General features: G+C 36.8%; 1 protein-coding gene and 1 long non-coding RNA gene across 2 annotated transcripts in view; both read left to right on the top strand.

Annotated features, from left to right (window-relative positions):
- LOC114645139 (E3 ubiquitin-protein ligase TRIM39-like) overlaps window positions 1–25,874 on the top strand; it is a 220,174-nt gene that overhangs the window by 163,661 nt on the left and 30,639 nt on the right. The gene's annotated exons all lie outside the window — the stretch shown is intronic.
- LOC114669638 (uncharacterized) overlaps window positions 792–25,874 on the top strand; it is a 41,883-nt gene continuing 16,800 nt past the window's right edge. The window contains exons 1-3 of the long non-coding RNA XR_007934059.1: window positions 792–920; window positions 6,297–6,368; window positions 14,793–14,834. This is a non-coding gene — a long non-coding RNA (uncharacterized LOC114669638). The remainder of the gene's footprint in view (window positions 921–6,296; window positions 6,369–14,792; window positions 14,835–25,874) is intronic.

A 25,874-nucleotide genomic window follows, 5' to 3' on the forward strand; every position in this document is an offset into this window, starting at 1 on the left:
ATGCTAACTACAGATGCTAAGGTAATGTTACATAAATATATATATATATATATATATATATATATATATATATATATATATATATATATATAATGTGTTTGTTAAGTACGAGTGTACCTATTTCAATTTCTGGAGAGCCGCACGTCAGCTCGGACAGTGAAGCTGGGGAGGTACAGGGGAGCGTCAAGTCACGTCATTTGTCTTAAACTTGCAGCAGGGAGCAGTAGATAGCATTTACTGTTTTGAGCGTTTACTGGTATTTTAAAACCTATTTACCAAATGAGGAGAAAGTTGCATTATTTTGTATACGTGTTTTGTTTTAGGATGGAATACTACTAGAAAACTTCAAGCAGAAAAAAAGTGCACACGTGAATGCTAATGCAGATCTAACTATGCAATTTTTAATGCAATGCAATAATTGCATAATTAGATCTGGACCACCCTGTAGATCAACTAAAATGCAAGCTGTATTACGAGTGTTTTAAAAGTCCCCAAAAGGAATAAAGGCGTAGAATTTCAAACAAGTTGGAAAACGTACATTTGGTTTAACATTCAGGTGCAGGCTATTTTGAAAGTTAATTTCTTTATTTAGTCACTTCTTCTAAGAGATGTTAGCAGATTTTTGTATATAATTTTTTTGTAACGATGAATTATATTACTGATAATAGAATGTGTTAGTAGAACAAGTACAAAACAGTAGTGTGAATTCTGTCGTCACAACGTCAGCAGGGTTAGCCTGGACTCTACGTTAATTAAACCGGAGATTGATGGATGTTGGCGGCCCACTGGACATTGGCTACATAGGCCTACACTAAGTTGTTGGCGAGTACAGAGATCTCGGGTGATTTTCTAAATCGATGACTCTTAATGCTTACCGTGATGCCTTACAAGAGACAGCCTTAAATACGAGCTACTTTTTGGTGAGTTTCCTAAAACCCCTCTGCACATTTATTAGGGAGTATAAGAACTACATTGTTAGTCTGACCTCAGTAGTCGCGTATAAAACAATCGATAGCATTGTGTAACTCTTCTGGGGCCTGACCTCAGAGGGACGCGCTCCTCAGGTGACGGCGGACTGTCTGAAAGGCCGGAAACACCCAGCGGGCTTCTGAACTGCAGGTTGGAGTAGCATCCACTTGCAGTGCCACATTGGGGGGTGGAGGAAGCGCATAAACAGCGCCTAAAAGTCACTTGTATTAAACGCGTTTCCCGGCTGCTGAAGACCATCGGCTTGGATGGTTGCTCGCCGGCGAGGGTTGTGGGTGGGTGGACAGTGTGGCATACGGGTTACCTCTGACTCAGGTGAGGCGGATCCAGGCGGCATATTCAGCTCAGTAAGGGACAAATCAGCTTAGAGTGCGTGTCGCGGCTGAACATCCGATCGGCGGACGGAAACAGCGCTGCAGAAGCCAAAAGTCTTTTTCACGGCCACGCACCTTCGATCGGTGTTAAGAGACTAATTTAATTTTTCTGTCTTCAGCACCTGGGAGCGTTACAATGTAAATAGTAGAACAGCAAACATTAATAGTTTCTAAGACAAACGGAAAAGATATGACAGTCACACACCGTGAGAGAAAAAAACACCTTTCTAAGGAAGAACTTCATTTAGATGACAACACACAGTTGTTGCTTATTAAGACGCATTTCAAAACTTTGGAAAAAATTAAAGTGGAATGAGACAGCCTGCACATCACGATCGAATTCTACGCTCTGTCAGACACTCAGACAACACTTGAACAGCATAGCTGCAATTTGCAAATTGTCTGTGTATATATTTGATTTGTAGTATCCGGAATTTTATTCACAACCCTTAAACAAACTAAAAAAGGTGCATTTTGCATTACAAATTCCAACATTTTGTATAAGACATTCCAGTAAAGGGGATACCCAACTGTCACCCACCAAAAAACTGTTGCAATGCCAAATTGACCCACTGATGAAGACATTGTAGGTTTACCCAGGCTGCTTTGCCACAGTACTAAGGTGTAACGGCTTCAGGAGGCTCAAAGTGTGTTTGGCTATCAGCTACACAATCCCAAGGATTTAACTTAAATAATGTGTGAATGTTGTGTTATTAAGGTGGTTGTTAGTGACAAAGTCACAGTATTCAATAAATATTGTAACAGTCCGGGGAGTGCAAAGGATAGACAATAGACTTAGTATTCTAACAACGTTGTTGGTAGCTGGCCCTTAAAAGCCCCTTGCTGCCTTTGTGGTTGAACCTTCTGTCCTCATCTTTGGCCACTCTGCAGTGTTGGATGTTCTGTATCTCCACTTACTCCTCGCTGGCTTATACAGGGTCGTCTACCTTTGTCTCACACTTTAAGTCACTGACTAAACCATCTTCAAACTTTCTCCAGCTGTCTGCAGCGATTCAAAGCCAGGATTCTACCAGAGATTCAATGGTGGCTACACACCCAGGCCAAAGTGCTTTAGCAACTGAGGTACATCTTCTGTACTTGTCTAAATGCTCAATCTGCAGATCCAATTGTTTCTTTAGAATCCTGTCATGTTTACTTTACAAGAAAATTGACTCCAGTAAATTACCACAGTCTGCTGCATTATCCTCATAGGTACACACAGCTGCCTATGTTCACATTTCTGCTAAAAGTGAATCAATTCTTATTTTTATTTCATATCCAATTTTTTTTTGTTTGATTGTTCAGATTAATTTAGTGAGTGATTTAATCTGACATTACTGTATAGAAATATCCTTAATGTGCCTTGCATGCACAAAATAAACAAATAAATTTGTAAGTCAGGTATGATGATTACATAAAGAGTGAAGTAACATTAATCAGGGTGTGTACAGTACATTTCCAAACAATTCCAATTCTAGCATTCAAACATAGGTCACATTGAAGACACACGACTCTGTGACTGTCTGATTTAGTATCACACATGACAGTTGTCTAAAACCTATTTGAAAAGCTGGTATTCTATGTGCTTTTTTGCTGTTCACACTTTTTAAAAAGACTGTATCTGTGTCACGCATGCCTGTAAATAAGACCACACAATAACTTTAGTAACAGCAACAAAGAACTGCAGCGTTGGGTCTGTGTGATCCACACAAACTTTGTGTGTGTTGCTTCCTTCATGCTGTTCTATCCTAAGATGTTCTTGCCTAATTCTATCAACAAATACTTTGTCAGACATTGAAAATGTTAAACAGAACAAAGAGCACATGCGTTTCATCAAAGCAAGGTAATAATTTTCATTTCAGAATCCTGACGGCTCATACTTGTAACTGCCTTGGCTGGCTGGTGCTGTCCCTATCATACATTTTGGCTTCCACTCCATCTCATCAGCACTAGCCAGTTATAAACAGATGAAGGTGTTAGAGAGTACATTTTGAGGCATCTAACTACACATTTTACATGTCTTGGTCTATTATCTATCTATTATAAAAGAAAAAGAATTTCTTTTTTTCTAACCCATGGTTCTCTGTCCTAGAAAGTTGTGTGGTTGTTACCTTTAAAAACACATGTATTTAAATTTTAACATATACTGTATATTTATATATTTTTATTAAATTAAAGATACACTGGGGACCAAAAAAATTAATCCTTTGCAGATGGCCAGTTAGTATCACAATACCTGTACACCTTACACTCATTTGAGTGATACAGCCTCCATTTGGCTTGTTACAGTGTGATCCTGCGGTGTGACATTGTAATGGATGAAGTTCTGTTTGTCATACTGTATGTGGTCTTTTCTCTGCTGGGAACAAGGCAGGGCTCATGGAGTAGAGTTAAGATATTTACTATAGGCTGCATTTTTAAATGGTGTTGTTGACAATGTAGACACGGGGCAATAGTAAGAAGATACAGTCTCATACTCTCAGAAGCAATCCAGCCACTTTGTAATCCAGCCACCTTTTTTCTTTCTGTCATCTGGTGCAGTTAAGATGCAGATCATGAACATCAAAATCCTTTAGTCCAGAAAATTTTGGGAATGGGCATTATTCTTTTTGCTGCTAGGAGCAGAAAAGTCTCCCATTGCAACCACCGTATCGATGGCACTGGTAAAGGTTTGCTGACTCCACAGAGAATTATTATGGTGGAGATGTCTGTGGTCCCATAGACACATTTTCCCCATACAGTGTCCCTGACCTCTTTGTTTAGTGTCTCTATTGTTGTTTCCTGAGCTTGTGAGAAAAGCCCAGTCCTTCTCTCCATTACTCACTCTGCAAATTTATGACAGACCAGTTCCACCACATGTGTGGATTCCCAGTTACTTTTTAATTCAATGGCACAGTCGCAAATGAACATTGGTGCTAATGTTAATTGTTTTTGTTTAACAGGGGCTGAAAAAACGCAAGACCTCATTCAAACAAGAATTTATTATAAAATTATATTCTCTGCCATAGGACTAGCAGACTGGGGAGTTAATCAACAGTTTTAAAAAGGGTGCAGTATGGTGGTGCTGGAATTACTGAAGGATCGTGTTACTCAGAGTCCGGAGAAAAACAATGCTAGAAAACAGACACAATCTGACAGGTGAAACTCAGATACAGGAGGATCAGTGTGGTTTCTGTTGTGGATATCGAACAGCAAACCAACTCTTTTTCCTTATACAGAAAGTATTATTGGTTTTATAAATGACTAGCCATTCCCCACGGCTCTGCCTGCGTAGAAGTGAAACAGGACAGCAAGAAGGGCCTTGCTTGGCTTCCTACTCCTGACGTCATGCTTCCCCCTCTCCTCGGCCAACAGCCTCTGTCTTGGATCAGCGCGAATATATCTCTTCTGCAAGTGAAATTTGATTCTCAGTGTGATGAGAGAAGTTGCAAAATCAACTGGAATGTTCACGCAAATTCTAGAAAATAGCCCAATCTAAATCTGTTAAGTAGTTCTCTCATTCACTAGCTAAGTAGATGTAAGATACGCCCCGAGGCTGGCACGTGAGTGAGGCCCACTGCGCCTCTCTTGGATTTGCTCAAATAAATCAGTGCCACAAGTGAACTATGATACTTAGCACAATGAGAGAGGTCGCAAAATCAACCGGAATGTTCAAGCAAATTATAGAGAAAAACCTGATCTAAATCTGTAAAGTAGTTCTCTCGTGAACAGCGGACAGACATACAGACAGACAGACATTTAATTTTATATATAGAGAGATATTCCATTCATCCATTATCCAACCCGCTATATCCTAACTACAGGGTCATGGGGGTCCACTGGAGCCAATCCCAGCCAACACAGGGTGCCAGCCCACCGCAGTATATAGAGATATTGAACCAATAAATTACAAGTATTTCATACATGGTATGCATATCAAATCTAGATACCATTACCCTACCCTTCTAGTAGAAGAAATGAAAAAAAATCAGTGCCATAATCACTAAAAGATATTTTTAGCAGGGGTTTAACATTTTTAATTTATTAAGGACAATAATAAATGTCTATCAAATGCCATCTTGCACAGATATTTCAGTCGTTAAAGGAGATGTTTGTCGACTTGGAAAGGTTTATGGCTGTGAATTTTCTAATAGTTGCTGCTGTTGCTGTTGTGTGTGGTTTGATCACTGAAATGAAATGTAATTTCTGAGTTTGCACACTTGCTATTATATGAAGTATTTTAAATATGAATATGGGACTTCAATAAAGAGAGATTTTTGTCTTTTTTTTTCTGGTTCCAGATTTTTATGGCCAATAGCTTATTTCTGTGATCGTGAGTACACAATATGATAGTTCCCAATTGTGATGAATCCTGGGACATAAGCTTTAAGTCTTCTGATCAATCTATGGCTCCATTCTGATCTACTATAAAATTAAAAATAGATTAGATTAAAATAGCAAGTATAACCTGCTCAAATGAAGCAGTTGTCCAAAACTACTGAGTTCACTTTCTTTGATAGGGTGAGGAGCTCAAAGTACAAACACTGCTTCCCTGGATGGAGAATGACCAGTTAAGGTGGTCTGGGTGTGTATTTCAAGTGCTCCCTGGTGTTATCCCTCAAAACGTGTGCCAGGTGTGGCCCATTGTGTGAAGTCCAAGAAACACACTGGAGATGTTATGTGTCTCCACTTGACAGGGAGGAACAGAAAGTTCCCCAGGAGCTGCTAGAGACTGTTGCCTAAATTAGGAAGGATTGTAGAATCCAGCTTGGCATGTTGCTTCTGTGATTGAGTGTGAATACATTTTAGCTGGATTTTTATCCTGTAAATGAATCCTGGCATTCTGTTTAAAATACTGTTTTCATGTAAATAGTCTTCTATTTTTTTGAATAATCTGTGATTGCTTGTTCATGATAGGTTGTCTAATAGTGAATTTTTAATATTTTTATCATGCAGCAACCATGATGACATCTATAGAAAAGAAGTTCATTTTCATATTTCTTGTGCAATTCATGGCAGACAGCACAGGTGAGTGTTCTTTATTAAGTCTACCTGTCTTCCTTCTTTTGTCTTTTGTATGTCTAAAGACCTTTCACTAGTTTTTACTCTATGCTCACCATCCTGCTTTAGCATTGAGCAGTGGCTGTCAGACTCAGTCCTGGGGACTCCATGTGGCTGCAGGTTTTTTGCTCCCATTACCGTCTCTTTATAAGTGGACTCCCAGCCTACTTATGCAAGCTGTTATTCCCCAGTCTTTGTGTTTTGGGGTCAATGTAGAAATTGCTAAATTATGTACATGTTAATTCAAATGTATTAAGCATTTATGCATGTTATAAGGGGATAATTTAGTGCTTTTCTTAACCTACTTTTTAAGGTCTTCCGCATCATTACAATTTTTACTCTGCTTTTCCAGGTGTTTTTATTGTTTTATTCCTTTAATTGCTAGTTAGTGGATGCTTAAGTAGATGTAGGCTTTCAGGTTTATTTCTCTTGTATAAACTCAAACTATTTAAATTAGACAAGAACCTCATGTTATCCTTTTATCATAGTATGAACTGGTCTGTTATCACTTTCAGTGCCTGGTTTAGTGTTCTAAAAAAACAAAATTTACATAAATGCCAGCAGGTTACTAAGCATGCAGCTAAAGTTATTGGGGCTGATGTAGATGATCTGGCAAGTGTGTGTCAGAGGACAATGCTAAAGAAACTGGAAATCATCTCAAATGATGACAGAAAACCATTACATGTAGAACTTCCACCCATCCATCCATTATCCAACCTGCTATATCCTAACTACAGGGTCAAGGGGGTCTGCTGGAGCCAATCCCAGCCAATGTAGGGCACAAGGCAGGAAATAAACCCTGGGCAGGGTGCCATCCCACTGCAATACATGTAGAACGTAGTTTCAGTAAATCAGGAAGGATAGTCGCTTTGAAAACCCACTCAAATCACTCCATAAATTCTTTTCTTCCTAGTGCCATACGACTTTTTAATAAGGAATATCATAGGAAATGATTAGGGTTTGCTATGTATCCTGTAACCATTTTTGTGTAAATATGCACTATCAAACCGCCTGAACTTAATCTGTGTTGTCTCTATTTGTTTTGTATTATTTCTTTCTGCCTCGTTATTAGATGCAACTAAGAAGGTGAATTTCATATTTTCTTGTGTAAATATGTCTAAATAAAGAAACCTTGAACCTTCCAGTGTCCTTTGCCTGGTGTCCGCTCAACTCCTTGTTAACTATCATTATTAGGCTACAAATAAGAGAGAAAATTACACGGGGGGAAAAAAAGGCAAATTAATAGGAAAACAACAAAAGAAAGTTAAGTATTTACAGCTATAATAAAAATACCAATAGTTCTAAGTGTCTAATAATTGTAAAAATCACACTGTTTTTAGCTTATTAAATGAGATCAATTAGTCTTAAAATGGCACACTGATTATGAACCTGGTTGAAAACAACACGTGCAGCCATTGGGAGTTCTCAGCACCATGGTAATAGTGATCCAAACAAATACAACCTAAAGTATAAAGCATATTTTACTTTAACAGAATGAAAAATAATTATTTTAATGTATTATTCTTTAAATTGTATCTTCTTATCTGTGGTCTTTAACACAATGCATTTTAGAGTCTGAATTTCAGATGAGTTTGTTCTCTTCATCCATTTTTTAATTACTGCCACAATTAAAACTCAGAACATGCAGGTCATTGTTCATCAAATAGATTTGAGCGGAGGCAAGATTTTTGCTGAAGACATACTGTTTGGGTCATTTGCTGCCATTAAACACACACAGCCTTGCATACACTCACAGACATACTATAATAAAGCATGTTTAAGGGCCTGACAGTGTGCATATTTTATGTAAAAAAAAAAAAAATGCGCTTAGGGTTAAGGTGGTGAGCGTAGGTGCACGCAGTAGCGTGGATGAGCAACCCAAGGATGTTTATGAAGGAATTGGCAGAGCCTGCATTCATATGGAGAAGCACATGGGTTGGGAGATTTCATCATTTTCGCTCTGGGGACCGCCGTGACCCTGTGTTAGGATATAGCGGGTTGGATAATGAATGGATGGATGGATCATAATTAAGGCACCTGCACCTCCTATAGTATAAAAGGAGCCTGAGCAAGATGCAAAAGAAATTAGAGAGAAAGGGCAAGAAACATAAAAAAACTTGAGGTTAAATCGAGGGAACAAGTAAGACAAGAAGGTGCTGGGATCATGGCTAAGCTGATGCTACTATGGAGAGGAGGCAGTTGGTTGGGAGTGCTGCCCTGGGTGGAGCAAGAGGATGGAGCTTATGAGGCAGGGCATTCACATGGACGCAGGAGAAGAGAGCAGAGCTCACAGGATCCACACAGATGCTGAAGGATAGCAGCAAGGATACGAACCAGTGTAAGTGTTGACTGTGCATATCAGAGGACATCTCCTCTTGTCAAGGAGACCAAAAAGGGTAAGCAGAGGAGAGATCAGTTTTAGCTGGGAACAGAGAGGCTCATAATGCTTTTAATGGACAGATGCTGATCGTGTTTTAACCTGTGGATTTTAACTTATTGATGGATTATTTATTGTTGATTTTAACTTCCACAAGTGTCACTGTTGTAACACGAATTTATTTATTTATTTACTTATTAAAAGGTTAAGTTAGTTGCCACAGGCCACTAATGTCCAGAATGGAGAAGACGGCCAGCTGGCCAAGGTCTCCAGGACTCTGACTACATTTGACTTTGTTTTAACTTTCTCTTTTACAATTTTAATCTTCTTAGCTGTCTACTGGCCATACTTTTATCAATTTTATTAATTTAATGGACAGTGTGGCCTGCAGAAGGCACTGCTGCTGCCCAAACCCGACACAGACAGACACAGGACACAAGTTAATCGCACACAATTTTATTTTTTTTTCCTCATGGGAAATGCCTTTCCCTGTTCCCCACAAGTACAGCCCAGTTCACAGTGCAACAAAACACAAGACACAGTCCAGCACCAAATCCTTTTCCTCTTCTTCTTTCACTCTTTCTCTCTCTCTTTTCCTCCACTCCTTCTGGTAAACTTCATCTTCTCCCACTCGACTCTGGCTCCTTTTATAGAACTGTTCTAGGTGCTTAACAATAACAACATTTTTTGATATTGCACATTTTCATACAAATGATGCAGCTCAAAGCACTTTACAAGATAAAGAAAAAAAGTATATAAAAAAATAAAAATAAGATTACATAATACTAAATAACAAAGAATAAAATAAGGTCTGATGGCCAGGTGAACAGAAAAAAGAAACAAAAAAAAACCTCCAGAGGATTGGAGAGAAAAAAAACAAAATCTGCAGGGGTTCCGAGACCACAAGACCGCCCAGCCCCCACTGGACATTCTACCAAACATAAATTATCTGATCAGTCCTCATGTTTTTCAGGCTTCACATGGAAGAATTAAACGATGATGGTCATGTGGACATCTGGACATCAATGTAGGGACTGCAAGGTGCTTTGATCAGGTGGTGCTTGCACAGATCTCCACCGCAAAAAAATGGAAAAAGAACAGCAGAGAAAGTAGGGGTTAGTACAGATTGTGGAGCAATGATAAAAACGATAATTCAATGCATATACAGTATATCAGGGTTACACTAAAATGCTGTGTTAAACTGTGTTAAAATAATGGATTTGTAGCAGTTTTTTAAAATGCTCCACCGTATTAGCCTGGTGGATTTCTATCAGTAAGCTATTCCAGATTTTAAATGCATAACAGCAAAGTCTGCCTCACCACTCCTTTTAAGTTTAGCTCTTGGAATTATAAGCAGACACTCATTTGAAGATCTAAGGTTACTATGTGGAGTGTAAGGTGAAAGGCATTCCAAAATATAGGAAGGAATGAGATTATTTAAGGCTTTGTTAACCATAAGCAGTATTTTAAAGTCAGTTCTAAATGGCACAGGAAACCAATGTAGTGCCATCAAAACTGGAGAGATGTGCTTGGATTTTCTTTTCCTAGTTAAGATTCTGAGACCTGCGTTCTGCACTAGTTGCAACCGTTTGATGCCTTTTTTAGGGTAGTCCTGAAAGTACTGCATTACAGTAATCTAGTTGACTAAAAACAAAAGTGTGAACTAATTTTTCAGCATCTTGTAAAGTTATATGAGATTTAACTTTTGCTATATTTCATAAGTGAAAAAATGCTGTCCTGGTAACCTGATTAATACATGATTTAAAATTCAGGTAAGAGTCAATAATTACCCTGAAATTCTTGACCTTTGTCTTGACTTTTAAGCCTAATGGATCAAGTTTATTTGTAATACCCTCACTATATCCATTATTGCCAATCAAGATTTCTGTTTTTTCCTTATTTAGTTTGAGAAAATTAATACTCATCCACTCAGAAACACAAGACATTGGGTCAGTGAACCAAGGGAGTCAGGGTCATCAGGCAGTATTGATAAATATAGTTGTGTGTCATCAGCACATTTGTGGTAGCTCATGTTATGCCTTGAGATAATCTGACCTAATGGAAGCATGTAGATTGAAAAGAGCAGCGGACCCAGGATAGATCCTTGTGGAACACCATATAGAATATCATGTGTCATCGAAGTATATTTACCACAACTATCAAAGAATTTTCTACCTTTTAAGTAAGACTCAAACCAATTTAAGACATTGCCAGAGAGGCACAACCAAGATTTAAGAGGATGAGAACAGATAAACGGCCTCTGTCTGCATTAACCCACAAGTATTTACTACTTTAACCAGTGCAGTTTATATACTGTGATTTGTTCTAAAACCCAACTGAAAATTGTCAAGTATAGCATGTTTATTCAAATGATCATTTAGCTGCTTAATGACTGCCTTTTCTAGAATTTTACTTAAGAAAGGCAGGTTAGAAATAGGTCTAAAATTGTCAAAAACAGAGAAGTCGAGATTATTTTTCTTAAGCAGGTATTTAACAACAGCAGTCTTAAGACAGTCTGGGAAGACCCCCATATCTAATGATGAATTTACTATGTCAAGCACACTATCAATTAGTACATCAGATATTTCTTTGAAAAAGCTTGTTGGTATTGGGTGAAGGGTGCAGGTGGAGGGTATCAGTTAAGAAATTATTCTATATAGAATGGGTAAATCTATCCTGGTGAAAGAATTTAATTTGCTTAAAATGGAATACTGGGATTTAATAGGATCAGTATTGGAGGATGTATTATATTATTTATAATATAATTAATTTTGTGATTAAAAACATATAGCAAAAGCCTCACAAGTTTAACTGGAAGTTGTTTGGAGGCATTCCATTGAGTGACGAGTTTAGCAGACGATCAATAGTAGAGAATAAAACTCTTGGGTTATCAACATTGTTATCTATGTAACAAATTTTTATTTTTATTTTGTTCCTGGGTACAAAGTGTGTTTTCCTAACCCGTTATGCCTAAAAAAAATAGAAAATAGCTGTTGTTCCACAAAAACTTTGCTTTTGTGATCAGGACAATGATATTTTGAAATTTGTCTGTTTTCGAGAAAATTCTTGATTCGCATTCAATACTGAGTAGTCTTCTAGAATATTCTTGAACTGTTAGAATGGTCCAGAAGTTTCTAGAATTTTCCAGAATTATCTAGAACTTTCAAGAAATTTTTTAGAACTTTCTAGAATGTTCTCGGACTGTCCATTAGCAGTCATACAAGTATAGAAGCACAGGTGACTCGAACCAACAATTCGGTTTATGTTATTTTTTTGATTTGATTTATATGGCATCAAGAGGTTGCTTGCATCCAGCAGATGCATTTTGCTACGTCTGTACACAATTTCTAAAGACAAGAGCGAGAAAGTATTCCATGAAAGCATGTCGTAAGATGTGCGAGGCCTACAAGGCATACTTCGGCATGTCTGTCGGGGATGAAGACAAGCCCTGGGCAACTCATTTCACATGCGAATATTGCAAGAAAACTCTTGAAGGTTGGTACAGGGGAGAAAAGAGAGCCATGAAGTTTGCTATCCCGTGAATTTGGCGGCAACCGACTGACCACTCAAGCAACTGCTACTTCTGCATGGTGGATCCTACAAATGTCGCACTGGCAAGAATGCGCCTCAAATTGTTTATCCAGACATTCCTTCTTCCATTGCCCCAGTACCACACTGCCCCAAGCTGCCCGTTCCCACTCCTCCAAAGAGGGATCAGCCATCTTCAGGAGACAGCAGCAAGTCAGACAGCGAGGAAGATATTGCAGATCCAGATTGCGGTTTCACAGATGCGGCTGAGGAGAGAAGGCCATACTTCCCTAACCAGAAAGACGTCAACGATCTGATCAGAGACCTTGGTCTTACCAAGTCCAATGCTGAGCTTCTGACATCCAGGCTCAAGCAGTGGAACTTGTTGGATGAAAGCGTGCAAGTCACAAATCAGAGAAAGCGTCACCAAACATTTTCCAACTTCTTCAGTCGGCAAGATGGGCTGTGCTTCTGCAACAATGTGGCCGGTCTATTCGAGGCTATAGGTATCACCTGTAACCCGAGTGAATGGCGCCTATTCATAGACAGTTCATCCCGGAGCCTCAAAGCCATGCTGCTTCACAACGGAAACAAGTATCCGACTCTCCCTATGGCTCACACTGTGCATCTCAAAGAGGACTACACCAGTGTCAAGATGTTGCTGAGTGCCTTGAAGTATGACGACTATGGATGGGAGGTCAACGGAGACTTAAAAATGGTGTCATTCCTGATGGGCCTTCAAGGCGGTTTCACGAACTTTCCTTGTTTCCTTTGCCTCTGGGACAGCCGTGACACTAAGGCGCACTATCACAGAAAGGAATGGCCACAGCGGACCGAGTTCTCTGTGGGGAAGAGCAACGTCAAGTGGGAGCCACTGATAGAACCTCAGAAGGTGCTGGTGCCACCACTGCACATCAAGTTAGGCCTCATCAAGCAATTTGTCACGGATCTTGACAAGGAGTCAGCAGCTTTCAAGTACCTCTAAGATCTCTTTCCAAAGCTGTCCAAGGAAAAGGTCAAGGCTGGTATCTTCGTCGGACCGCAGATCAAGAAGATCATAGAATGTGACGAATTCGCCAAGCTGCTGAACAGGACGGAGAAAACGGCTTGGAACAGTTTCATTGCTGTGGTTCACAGCTTCCTGGGTAATCACAAGGCTGAAAACTATGTGCAGTTGGTTCGGACTCTCATAAAGAATTACGCCAAAATGGGATGCAGAATGTCTCTCAAAGTCCATATCCTTGACGCTCATCTTGACAAATTCAAGGAGAACATGGGAGCTTACTCAGAGGAGCAAGGCGAGCGCTTTCATCAGGATATACTGGACTTTGAACGTCGTTACCAAGGACAGTATAACAAAAACATGATGGGGGACTACATTTGGGGGCTTCTTCGAGAAAGCGATTTGCAGTACAGTCGCAAATCTAGAACACCTACTCATTTCTGAACCTTTTTGAGTGGTTTTGACTGTCTTTGTCTATTTACCATGCAAGTGTTGTTCTTTATCAGACCGCATGAACGAAAAGATAAAAATTCCTTTGTTTTGTCACTATAAATACGAAATTTTCTGTGCTGTGGTCATAAAATCAAAGTTTGTGCTGAATGTAGTCGTTTTTCCATAGGCTTTAGACATAAGCAGTTGAAATATAACTCTTGGAAGCCAGGAACAAAAATTGTGTTACATAGTGATAATTTTAGTGAAGTAGCACCGCCTCTCCAGACAGACTATGATGTTGCATTCTGTTTTTTTTGCCTTCAATATTTCATATTGACCTACTTCTGGCAGCACTTCCAGGAGTGGCGGAAGAGCTGCTCCAAAGGGCTCAACAGCAGCTGCAGCATCCCCTGGTGGTGCCCGCAGAACCCAAAAGGGCTGCATCACACTACAGCTCCCATGGAGCCCTGCGGGTGTCCAAAGCACTGCTGCAACCCAGGGGGGCTGCCACCTAGCGCTCCGGGAGAGGTAATGCTCTGGATACACTCCCTCCCCCAGTCCTTCCAGCGTGGAGGCATCCCGGCTGAGAAAGGGCCCCAGCCATATGCCACAACAGATATTGTTAGTTTTTCTGTGCCTGCAATCAGTGAAGAGTGCTATACAAAAATAAGTTGTACTGTATTGTGTTGTACTTTGATATAGAATGACTCTGTTGTCTGCAGTTCTTTATTTTATGTATAAATACCACATAATGTTTATAAATAAACATACTTTTAATTGGTCTTATTGGTAGTTGATGTGAAAAAAAGTAAAGAGGCTTTGAGAAAACTATTTAAAAATTACTTTTTAAAATTACAGGTTCACGGTGCAGCTTTCCTGAGTATGATTTCTGGTGTTGCCTTACAGTCTTTATTACTGTTTTGTGTGGAAACCTCTTCCTGCTGAATTAATAACTAAATCAAACTGCCAGTGCATCTGTCACAGTAAGATACATGTGAAACCCGTTGCAGCCAATTTATAATTGTTAATTATTTTTTCCTTACCATTGCAGAACCAATTTCCTTAACCATTTCCTCTAAGCAGAATTATATAGGTAAGTCAACTGTAAAAAGCACAGAAAGATGTGATTTACTTTATGTTTCTTTATTTGATGCTCCATAACTAGTTTTAGACTTAGTGGTATATTAAATGTTCTCTAACTGTGTATGACAGCTAGTAAAGAGTGAACCCCATGGAATTCACTTGGCCTTGAGTTTAGGAACTTCGCCAAATTCAGCAAAATGCACTGACATCAATGGGAAAGAAGGAACTGAACAGCTCTGAGTGGATTATAATGGTGCAATGGTCTTAAAGTGATGGGTAGGGAAGTGTCTGCCAACTATGCTCGACTGATTATTGTGGCTAATAATGTGACCTGAGCCGTGAGGCAGCAGTGCTAATATCTGCATCACTCTGCCTCAAAAAACAAGACGCAGACAGAATGATAACCAAAAACAATATACAGTTAACCTAGCAACAACCTAGCAAAAAGTAAAAAAAAAAAAAAGAAGAAATTGCATTTACAGAGTTCAGTTTTGGGGGCACACATGGGTTATGTCAGGAAGCAGCAGCATGGGAAGGCATTGTTTGAAGTCATGAGTCCATAGAGCTGGAGCATCATTATTTCCTATCTATCTGTGTAGATATTTCTCACTTTTTTCTCTTGCATCGAGAAGATAGAAGCACCATTCATTTTTTCAATGTAATTATAATTTCTGACACATAAGACCCTATGAAACTCTGTTTGTGACTTAATCCCTGAAAGTTAGTGTGCAAATACCTTTGGTTAGTGTTTCCAGGCAAAAGAACTTTAGGCTATCTATTTTCTACTTAGATGTTTAGGTTATTTAGCTTATTGCATTAGGTTTTAAAACAGATCATTTTGATTTCCCCATTACAGACTATTCTTTGAATATAACATCTCCTTTTTCGTCTCCTTATTATTACCTATGCTAATGAAATATCATTGGCAGAAAAGAATCTCAGATCTCAAAAAAGGAGCAAACCCAAGATCAGACATTTGTGCTACAATATTCGTGGTCTGCTGGACAGGTTAAAGATCTACATAACCAAATGACAGACATCTTGACTTCTTTCAGGTAGATAGTAGGTGGAATTAAATAATATAAATTAAATATTAGATGACTGCGCCCAACCATAAGTTGGTTGCTGGGTAAGTCATATTAAAAAGCCCTTCTATATACCATCTTAACAAATATTCAAGAGACCTGACAATTTTTGACATACAACCTAGTACATATCCCACTGATCAAGCCTGTACAGTTTTCATAATATCTTTGCTGAATGATAAGTCATTGGAATGGGCCATCATTATTTATGACTTAAACAATCCTTGCTTTTTTCCATAAATTTATTTGTAAAGGTGTTAATCACATTCTGATTTATAAATTAAGTCCAACTCAATAAATTAACATATAGTATTTTTTCAAATATTGCCTACCTTAATTTCAGTATTCAAAAACGTATCACCTGAGTTTGAAGATGAAACTGACACAAATATGTGCAGGAGTCTTTTATGATTTTTTGAAAGTAAAACAACATCTGAACCCATGCAATAGGGTAAAACCATGGCTATCTTAAATTAAAGACAATGTCAAATCAAGGAGAAATGATATTCTTATTGTGGGTAGCCAGGACATACTATATCAGGTTTTCTGTAGCTTCAGGAAAACTAAAGTGCCCTCTCTATGTAAGGCTTGGTGGGGTTGGTCAAATATTCTGTAAAGGTTTATTGCTCATACCAACAATAATTAATAGTAACAATATATCTGCCTTAAAATAATCTGGTGCTGTGGAAAACTTTATTAACACCTCCTTTCTAGAACAACTGTGTAGTCCTGTGAAATTGAAACATAAACTTTGGACTCTCTCAGTAGGTAAGAACACTACTGGCACAAGTCTTTTAAAGTTCACAACACACTCTATTAGTGTGTTATTTTTTGATCATTCATTCACCCATACCTCAGCTATTTCTTGCTATACCACAGTTGCAAAAGCACAATCTCGTTATTAATTGGAAAATTATTGGTATTGTGCATTGGTGCTAATTTTGCAAAAATTCAATCTTTAATAAAAAAAAAATACACTATAATATTCTGTACCAGTTTTACTCTTAACCTTGGAAATTGTAAACATCAGAACATCTTCAGTAAAATGAGTATTTAGAATTACTCTCACGGTGGAAATATGACTGCTGTATTGAGTTATTGCCAGACACACTTCTACCTAAGGAAAATATACATGCTCTATGTAAACCTGAAAATAAAGCCATGGAGCAATATATCCAGGGACATTTGGAATAATTTCATAGCAGTCCAATAGGTGCAGGCATTTTCTTTATAGAGAAAAAAGATGGAGCATTACATGCACATACAGATCCCTGAAAATTAAACTTAAATCAAATTAATTCACTTCTGCTTATTTCCTCTTTACTGAATCAAATCACATGATCCACTGTTTTTATAAAATTAGATTTACAATTCAGTTTTAGTTAGTGAAGGAGATAAGTGAAAGACAACTTTAAACAACTCAGATGGACATTTTAAATAGAGGATAATGTCCTACGGATTAGCATATGCACCCACCTTTTTCAATCTTGTCTAAATGATATTTAAAAGTATTTGTTTTCTTGTATATTTTGATGATATCCTAATTTTTAAAAAAAGACCTCATAACCCATATTCCACATTTTAAAAATGTGTTTCCATATCTGCAGGATAACAATTTATTTGTGAAGCTTGAAAAATGTAAATTCCAAGGTTTTGTTTGTGGGTTATGAAATAACTAGAACAAGTTTGGCTTGTTCTGTCGAAAAAGATCTGTCGAAAATCGCAGCCATATAGAATTGAATTCTTCCATGGAACATTAAACAAGTGCAAAGATTCATTCATTTTGCACACTATTAGCAACAATTTATTAAGAACTTCACTTCAATAATTTCTCCTATTACTTCATATGCCAGAAAAATTAACATAAGTTTGACTGGACTTCTGACGCATAAAAAACAATTGATTTGTATATAATTAGGAAGCTTATTGGTATCCTATGGTTTGCTGATGCCAGGACATTTCAACATTATTCTGTTAGTATGATGACTCCTATTTTTGTGGATGCTGCTGAAGAGTTTGAAGTTCATTCTGTATTAGATTCTCATTTCCATGGTTCTATAGTTGAATATTTTGTAAACATTTGTGGAGCGAATGCTGTCTGCTGGACACACAAGTAAATAACTAAATAAAACTGCCAATTTATTGATTACAATGATATATTCATGATAAATCATGAAAATCCACCTTAAAGTATTCTAATCCATCCATCCATTATCCAACCCGCTATATCCTAACTACAGGGTCACAGGGGTCTGCTGGAGCCAATCCCAGCCAACACAGGGTGCAAGGTAGGAAACAAACCACGGGCAGGGCGCCAGCCCACTGCAAAGTATTCTAATATTTATGTAAAATTTTTGTTGAATTCAGTTGCATCGTGTTCCTACTACAACTGGCTTTTCACCCACAGCTATTGACCTCTCGATTGATCACTCAAAACAGAGGTAGCAGCAACATTTGCACAACATAAGAAAGTTATGACTATAGCTCCTTATCACTGACATTGATGAAATCAGTAATTTAACACTGCGTGGGATGCAGTCAACTAGTGAAGTCTTTTTACAGGAGGTCATTTATTAATGCATCACAATAATTAAGATATGTTTTTGCCAATTTATAATTGTTAGTTCATTTTTCCTTACAATTGGCATTTTTGATCTGAAGGACAGTTACTTTTATCTAGCAGGTAAGTCATCAGCAAGTAATTCAAAAGGAAACACTCCTTTTCTGTTCCTTTATTTGCTGTTCCTTAAATTTACTTAAAATATGAAAATGTATTCTTTTCATAAAAGATATATGTTTCTGTCTACCTAATGCCAACACTGTTAAAATACAAATAGTTATTTTATGTTTAAATTCCTCTTTAAGAAAATATTCTGACAGTGCAACATTAGGTTGTGCTTAGGTGTGAGATGAATACTGTTGATTTTAAGTAAAGAGAAGACTGACATTCTGCCTTTTTACATTATCTGTGCAACATCTGTTGTTCTCCAGTACGTGATAATTGGGGGAATAAGCACAATCTGATCATAGTTGAGCTGCTCTATTCTCCAAACGCTATCTAAATAATCAGCAATTCCAAATTCTGTTCATTTCAGAACTGTAAACCTCCAAATTATAAGCTCAGAATTCACTACATCTAAAGAAAAATCATAATTAAAATTTTACATACAATTAAAAAAATCCCAAATCTATATATATAAAAATGGAATGGGTGGGTCGTCGGGTGGGCCTTTTTTTCATTCCGTCGTTTTTTCGACGTTTTGAAAATGTAGAATGATTATTTGATTTTTTTTGTTTTTATTTGATCGTGTCTATGTAGCCGCCGTCGTAATAAAGTATCGCTAAAATCGTCATTTATCGTAATTTATTTTTGACGTATAACGTCGCCGTCGTCGAGGTCAGTGATACCAGTGCAAAAAATCTGCTTACGGTTGAAAGACACGCCCTACTCACTGGACAGTTAAAAACACCAATCAAACTAACGATGACATCAAATATTACCCAATCAAAAGTAGGAAAGGAGGCATCTTCATAAAATGCGTGTGGGATGATTTGCATGAGACGCTGCTTTAAAAAAAAAATGATAAAAAAAATACGGGATAAATCCCGTCCAGTATTGATTCAAAACGGGACGCGCAATTTCATTCTCAAACGCAGCACGATTCCGTATTTTAAAGGACGGGTGGCAACCCTACAGTGCCAGGTAACCACCCATACAATCACATTGTGATTCAGACTAGGAATGCAATGAATGTAATTACCCCGATCTACATACAAGGCGAAAGTCTTGCAACATTCAAAGATGATGGTTTGGGATAAGTACACCATACAACATAAAAGAGCTTATGAAGCCTTGAACCGAAAAAAGCAACATCTCAGAGATCGTAAAAAAAAAAATAGGAGCTAATGTCGTTTTACTCGCTGTAGATTTTAGTCAAACATTACCAGTTATTCCACGAGGGAGACCAGCAGATGAACTCAACGCGTGTTTAAAATCCATGCTTCTCCCACGCTCGGTTATATGTCGCGTGTTCTCGGGTAGGTGCACCAAAAAATGAGGTATACCCGAAGGCACAGCAGTAGTACTTAATGTAACTTTACTTCTTAAATGTTAATGTTTTACTGTTTAATAATTTATACGCTTCTTATATGTTGTTCAAATTCTTTTATCAAAATACCACTGACAGCGCAATGCACGATAACATGGAGTGAATACACCATACGCATCCGCCCACGGCTGCCCTGCTGTGCGCAGATAGGACTTGATTGTACAATAAAATAAAATAAAGATAAAAAGACTAAAACAATCATCACCCATAAAGCGGATAGTAGACGTGACGTACTATATGTGTACCACATTTCAAGTGTATAGGTGCAACGGTTTGCGAGCTACAGGTCATTTAAAATCCTGGACAGACACACAAATTGCCACGGTAGCAAATTACAGAAGAAGATTTTACTGTTTAATAATTTATATTTATATGAAATGTGCTTCTTATATATTACTTCATATTCTCATATGATAATGATGTTAATGTTTATATTGATTTCTGTGTTATTAAAACTGCATGTATGTGTGTATATGTATATATATATATATATATATACTAGCAAAATACCCGCGCTTCGCAGCGGAGAAGTAATGTGTTAAAGAGGTTATGAAAAAAAAAGGAAACATTTTAAAAATAACGTAACATGATTGTCAATGAAAGCCCGTTTCACTCAGTAAGTCTTATGTGTGTGTTTATGTATGTGTGTGTATATATATGTACATGTGTATATGTAGATATGTATATATATGTATATGTATATAAATGTTTATGTGTGTGTGTATATTATATATATAATATATATATATATATATATATATATATATATATATATATATATATATATATATATAAAAGACAGCAACAGTTATAACAATGACAACACAATTACATTGACAATCATGTTACGTTATTTTTAAAATGTTTCCTTTTTTTTCATAACCTCTTTAACACACTACTTCTCCGCTGCGAAGCGCGGGTATTTTGCTATATATATATATATATATATATATATATATATATATATATATATACGAGCTGTATATACCCGCCGTTGCCCGGGGCAGAAGTAACCTAATCGGTCAAACAGTTACATATATAAAAAAACCGAACCTAATCGGACAAACAGCTAATCTATATACATAAGCAAACCTAATTGGTCAAACAGTTACATAAATACAAAAGCAAACCTAATCGATCAAACAGCTTCATATATACAGAAGCGAACCTAATTGGTCAAACAGTTATGCATGTGCAGAATGATTTTACAAACATTATGCGTGTTAACAATCATTAAAAAGAAAAGATTGAGGAACTGTTCTTCTATATGTGATGAAGCCACTAATAAGACAGATTTTTTTCAGGACCCAGCTGTTTCATAACTAAACTACTGCCACCCCAAAGTAATGCCTAATAGTGGTTTTTGGGGTAGCTGTGGAATAAAAAGGGTGTTTTTTAGTCAGTAAGAATCTGACACTGCCCTTCAGTACGGGCTGAAGGGTGCCTATGTAAGGTTTTACATCCTTCCCGTATGGAAAAAAAAACATAGTAAACTTTTTTTTCATCATTACAGATAATCTCAGTCAAATCGAAGTACGCATTCTCAATTTATTTTTATCTAATTTTTACTTTTTCACAAAGCCATCCCATGCCAATTTGTATGAATAAAGTTTTGCTAGAGAGTTAGCAAAAGTTTATTCATGCACATATTTTAATACGGATAATCTATCTCTAATCAAGGTTCTCATTTTCATTCTAATTTAAAATAATAATAGATACTCATTTTTTTCTTCTGTTTTAGAAAAATCAATCTATGCCACCTACGTCTTCGTCAAGTCAGCTTCATCCAGCTTCATCACATATAGAAGAAGAGTTCCTCAATCTTTTCTTTTTAATGATTGTTAACACGCATAATCTTTGTAAAATTATTCTGCACATGCATAACTGTTTGACCAATTAGGTTCGCTTCTGTATATATGAAGCTGTTTCATCGATTAGGTTTGCTTTTGTATTTATGTAACTGTTTGACCAATTAGGTTTGCTTATGTATATAGATTAGCTGTTTGTCCGATTAGGTTCGCTTCTGTATATATGAAGCTGTTTATCCGATTAGGTTCGCTTTTTTTATATATGTAACTGTTTGACCAATTAGGTTTACTTTGGTATATATGTAAGTGTTTGACCGATTAGGTTACTTCTGCCCCGGGCAACGCCGGGTATATACAGCTCGTAATATATAAATATCCCAAATAATATTATTATTTATTGTATATGAGCATTTTAAATATATTTTTAAACTCCAGAGTATACAAATAAATTACTTTGCACTGTATCAATATAGTGAGCTACAGCCAGCATGTAAATGCAGAAAGGATATTAAAACCTAAGATGTGATCTTTTAATCTGTAATAATACTTTGTTTGAGTTTAACTAGATCAAAATAAAAGCAAGCTAAAACTAAAAGAGTCAAGCTGAAAAAAGTTATTTATAATAAATACAATTTATTAGTATTTTATGTGTAGTGACTGAGCAGTTCACAAGTTCTCATTAACTGAATCATATCACTTTGGCATCCTTCTATCTTGAATGATAATGGTAGCACCCTGGATAGTCTTGATCAGTCCTGTTGCAAGCAGCATCTGAAGTGGATCAGGAACCCAATCCTGGTGTGGCAGCAAACATTTAATGTGTTATCAGAGGTCTGGGTTTGCTGTCTCCGTTTTATGTGTTGTCTTCTGTCCTCCAGCTGTTGATTGCGCTCTTCCTTGCCCTTTTCGACTCCTTCTCAAACAGCGTGTCACGAGACACCCTGGTCATCTGCAAGAAGTTCCCAGCTCATGGGGTCAATGCCTGCGAGTTTCAGGTCATGTCTGCAGACATCTTTATAGCGCATCGTTGGTTTACCCTTAGGGAGATGTCTGATGGTCAACTCACTATACATAAAAGCTTCTGGTATCTTTTGGTTCTTGTGCATCATATATGATGCTTGAAAGTACAATAAAATATGTAGTGGAAAAACTTTCCTCTGTTTTCAAAGAAGTCAGTCATGGAGACCAGATGAAAATGCAGAGCAATTCTTTATTTGAACACAGGTATGCACAAATGTCTCAGTCCATGGAGTGATCAATCAATAAAACAATTCATCTGCTTTTATGCTTTTCTGTTACATTACCTCATCTAATACATCACATCATCTGACTCTTAATATGCATAATATGCAGAGCTTCAACCAATCACGAGAGCCATCAGTATCATCTGAATTCCTTTTGACTCTCCCATTAATCTGAATATTGTCTTGTAAATAGAGGTGATCTGCGGACTCTTCCATTGATTTTAGCACCACTTCATAGGAGGGGTGTTTGGGCTTTCCCATTAGTTTATTTCCGCTTTCTAGAGTTGTGTTTGTTACTCACCCACTTCATTTTACCCTTAGCAACTATCTTGGTGTCTCCTCTAAGACGAGGCAACAACCTCACATGTCTAGGCTTGAAGCAATATTTAGTAAATCCTTTAGTTACATTCAATTCTTACCCAATGTTAAACAATTAATTATTATAACATTATATAAATATATATTCATATTAAATTATTAAATATTATCATGAATTGATTAAAAATATTATAATAAATAAAAATTCTAAAAATACAGTTAATTATAGGTATAATATTCTATGTAGATAACCTTCACAGCTACTTTGAGCTTCTTTTTATTTTATTTGAAAGAATTTTGAATTTATTACTCATTGAATTCATGAGTGCACGTTGCACTCACAAGATATCGCAAATCAATTGTCAATTTTTAAATTTAAAAAATTCAGGGTTTGGGCAAGGGCAAGGCTATCTAAAGATCTCTAATAAAAGAAACAAAAGAGGGAGGACAGAAAAAAAAGGGGGGACAAAAAACAAATTCCCAACCTCACCATTGTCCTTAAACCAAGGCATATCAATGAGAGAGTGGAAAACAAACATACTATCAACACAACACAAAACAACACAACATCTATTGAACCCTTCAGACAGCCCTTAAATACAATTAGACGTTTTGTTTAACCAATAATGTACCAATTCATGAGCCGATGTCGAAGCCAAGCGATCCGGGTGATCCACCTCCCTATATAACTTAAATCTTGGAGAGAGAATCACTCTCGTCATATCACACTTCAACAGCAGCTCATTGAATTGGAACAATTTCCTGTTCAAAACCGGATCTGCAGACAGTGGAACCTGTGAAATCCAAATAAAACATTTCATCTAACATGTTAAAATTGTAAATATGAATTTTTAATTCATTTTTCTGTGTAATGGAAGAAACATTATTAAGAAGGAGTATATACCAATCTGAATTTATCTACAATATGCAAAGTTCTTTTGGTTTCAGGGAAATTGAAATCTAATGATACTAATAGGTAATTAAACTAATTTAGACAATATATGAACTCATTAGTATTTTGGGGTTGAAGCAACAACAGTTAAAATTGAACTCCTCTTATACTGGAATTTAAATCACCCATCACTTTGTAAAAGCATCATACTTTTTTTTTTTTTTATAGAGATGACTGTGATTACTTTTTATGCAAATGATGTTTTATACCAAACACACAGACATTTCCATTCTGGTTTACAAAGTTCCAATACCCAATTAAATTAAGCTTTTTTAATGGATAGACATTTAAACAGGGCTGAACTTGAAATGCAGTCAGAAAACACTTTCCACAAACCTGCAATTGAGTATAATGAGTTTATTTTAAAACTGATGAAAATGCATGCTTTTCTTATAGATAATTTGTCTATTTATTTTCTAACTAATATTTTTAGTTCAGGGTCTCAGGGAGCCAACACCTTCCAGTACTATTTTAGTGACATGTAGAGTAGTGTAATTTTTGTTTTAAAATAAAATAAATTGAGACTCAAAGAGATGAAAAATCAAAAAGGTTAAAGAAAAACACTTAAGTTAATTGCCAAGTTGGTGACCAAAAAACAGCCACTGTTAGTGTAGCTGCGTTTTCCCCAAAGTTTCCAAAATTCAGCAGCTCTAACTCAAAAATGGGATTCAACAAAGGCCTGACGCGCAGAAATGATTCCACAGACAAAATATCTTCGTTTTTAAAAGTTTAGTTAAGTTTCAAAGTAAAACAGTTCACACAAGAAAGAAAATTTAAATAGCAAAAAAAGGAAAAATTATAATAAGAAAAACTTAGTTCTAAGCTTAATCTTGTTACATCTTAAATCATTTATAATCACTTATAATTTCTGAACCATTTCAAAACGTTTCTGAACTATTTCAAAGCAGTCAGAAAACTGTATGCTTATCCCATTTCTAACTTGAAAATGGGTCTTTCAAGTCCCTGTTTACTGGGACCTGTTCTAAAGACAAGAAGAGCTTATTATCACACTGTTTCTCAGTTATAGCAAGAAGATTCTCTTACTGACTTATAGGGGGAAAAGACTATACCATTGACTATGATTATGGAAGAAATTGTATTCTATTCAAATAAAGCAAACATTAATAAGAGTTTAACTCAAAACTTTAACTTTCTAAGATTGGCTTACAGTTGGAATAAAATTAATTAAATGCAGTACAAAAATCAAAGGAGACTAGCAGTTTGTGCAACCCTCCTAACTAATGCATTAACATAGTTTCTGTCACTCTTTTTTTTCAGTCACTAAATTCTGTTTGTGTCAAAAAGTGTTTTTTGGTTTCCTGGTTCAATGCATATTGTACTTCTCCTGATGGTGATCCAGTAACTCAGACTAGTCTGCCATGTCACTAGGCAAGCCTCCTGCAAAATTTTCACACTGTAATTGACAATAGAGAATTAGATAAATAAATTGGGAACTGGTTCCAAGCTCTTAGATGCCACATTCCCTCCACCTTTACATATAATTCTCACAGCACATTCAACTGCTTCATCAATC

This window comes from Erpetoichthys calabaricus, chromosome 2 (assembly GCF_900747795.2).
Source record: "Erpetoichthys calabaricus chromosome 2, fErpCal1.3, whole genome shotgun sequence".
Classification (NCBI taxonomy): Eukaryota; Metazoa; Chordata; class Cladistia; order Polypteriformes; family Polypteridae; genus Erpetoichthys; species Erpetoichthys calabaricus.